Below are 1,628 nucleotides of genomic sequence, written 5' to 3'. Positions count from 1 at the left end.
CAGAGTAAGAGGTGTGGGACACTTTTGTAATGTAGCTGGAAAGCAGGCAAAGCCAAATTCAGGAGCGGCTTACTGAAAATATAACATGCCATACAGCTATTGTGCAGACTTTGCACCTATGTTTCAAGCATTCTGTGCCCTTAAGCTTTCAAAAACACTGTGACAGATAATGTACAAATGCACTGGTTTGAATCCACATCTCTGATTAAAAATAAGAGTTCAGGGTGGCAGTATCATAACCAATGAAGTTAATCTGAGGTGTGATTATTGCTAGTTGAAATCTTTTGACCTTTTTAGAGATTATGGTTCCTTAAAGGTGACAAAGGGGTGAATGGTTTCACTAGAACCTCTGGTCTTAATCTATTAAAAAGCATTGGTGTCAACCTCATCATTTTTGCTGCAAGGAGCCATATGTCATGTGCTTTCAGAATGCACTGACCTGGTAATCACACAAACCTCCTTGCCTTGCAGATGATAAGCCTCCAGGCTAGGCAATTCAGTGAGAAGATCTCTAAAGGATGAAGGATAAAATTTTGCCAATGAGGCACAAGGGACAAAGCCCATTATTGGTGAGACAGAGGGAGGCACGTCTTTGAGGTTGGCTTCTTGGGGCCTGAGAAACTGAGTGCCCTTATCATTTTACTATATTATAAAATGAATTGGACTTCCACACTCCCTAGGCAACCTGGAAAATCTCAGCCATTAATAACTGTGTGTTGTTTTGGGGATCACCCAGACCAATAAGAGGCTCTGTTACCACCTGCCTTTATAACTTTGGATGTCTTACTGCCATACTGCTGTGGTTCAGCACTCTGACCCCAGTTGCTCGACTACAAACATAAGGTCCCACCTGACTTCCACTAAACTAGTTAGTTCTTGCAGGGTGACCTCAACAATCCTTTCTGGTCCTGAGTGCCCCCTATCCCAGATCAGTCTCTCTGAGTTCTTAGCTCCAGACACTGTGATTTTTCCCCTCTGGTTCTTTACCCCTGAAGGCATGAAACCTGCCCCCAATTATCCATTCACCTTGCTGCACGCTGTCTGCACAAGAGATCTGCTTGAGGTAAAAATAAACAAAAAACTTCTTTAATAGAATAATCAGATTCAAAGATAAAATAGTAAGGAAAAGCAAACACAGAAAATAAACCTAAAGATGCAATCTCAGGCTTTACATTTGTATATTAGCTAAATTCCCTTTTGTTACCTATTGTCTTTGAACAATTTCCCAACATTCCCCATATCCTAGAGAGGATCCAGCACTTTGCGGACAGCACCCCACTTACATGCTGGCCCTCAGTTTCTGGATACCAAACCTCAAACCCAAGCCAGTTTTTTAAAAAAGGTTTTTTCTCCCCCCCACCCCCACTGCATTTTTCTCCTGGCATTATGCCTCATGGTTATAGGGGAAACTCCTTCCTTTTCAACACTGGGGTTTTCTTTTCAGCTTCAATGTCATTCCATTAACTTTCATGACCCACCATTATGTCTTCCTGACTGGAAGATTGATGGATACTTTAAGTTGGTTTCATGTAAACAACTAGCCTGGGAGGTGCCTCTCCCTGCCTGGTTGCTTCACCCCCTGTTGTGAGGAGAAGCAAGGTCTGAAGGAGCTGACAGCTGGTGATGAG

General features: G+C 42.8%; 1 pseudogene; it reads left to right on the top strand.

Annotated features, from left to right (window-relative positions):
* The first annotated feature begins 211 nt into the window (after positions 1-211).
* Positions 212-366, top strand: LOC115636727 (annotated as a pseudogene).
* Positions 367-1,628: the final 1,262 nt, after the last annotated feature.

This window comes from Gopherus evgoodei, chromosome 17 (assembly GCF_007399415.2).
Source record: "Gopherus evgoodei ecotype Sinaloan lineage chromosome 17, rGopEvg1_v1.p, whole genome shotgun sequence".
NCBI classification, from domain to species: domain Eukaryota; kingdom Metazoa; phylum Chordata; order Testudines; family Testudinidae; genus Gopherus; species Gopherus evgoodei.
This window is presented reverse-complemented; position numbering and strand designations above follow the sequence as displayed.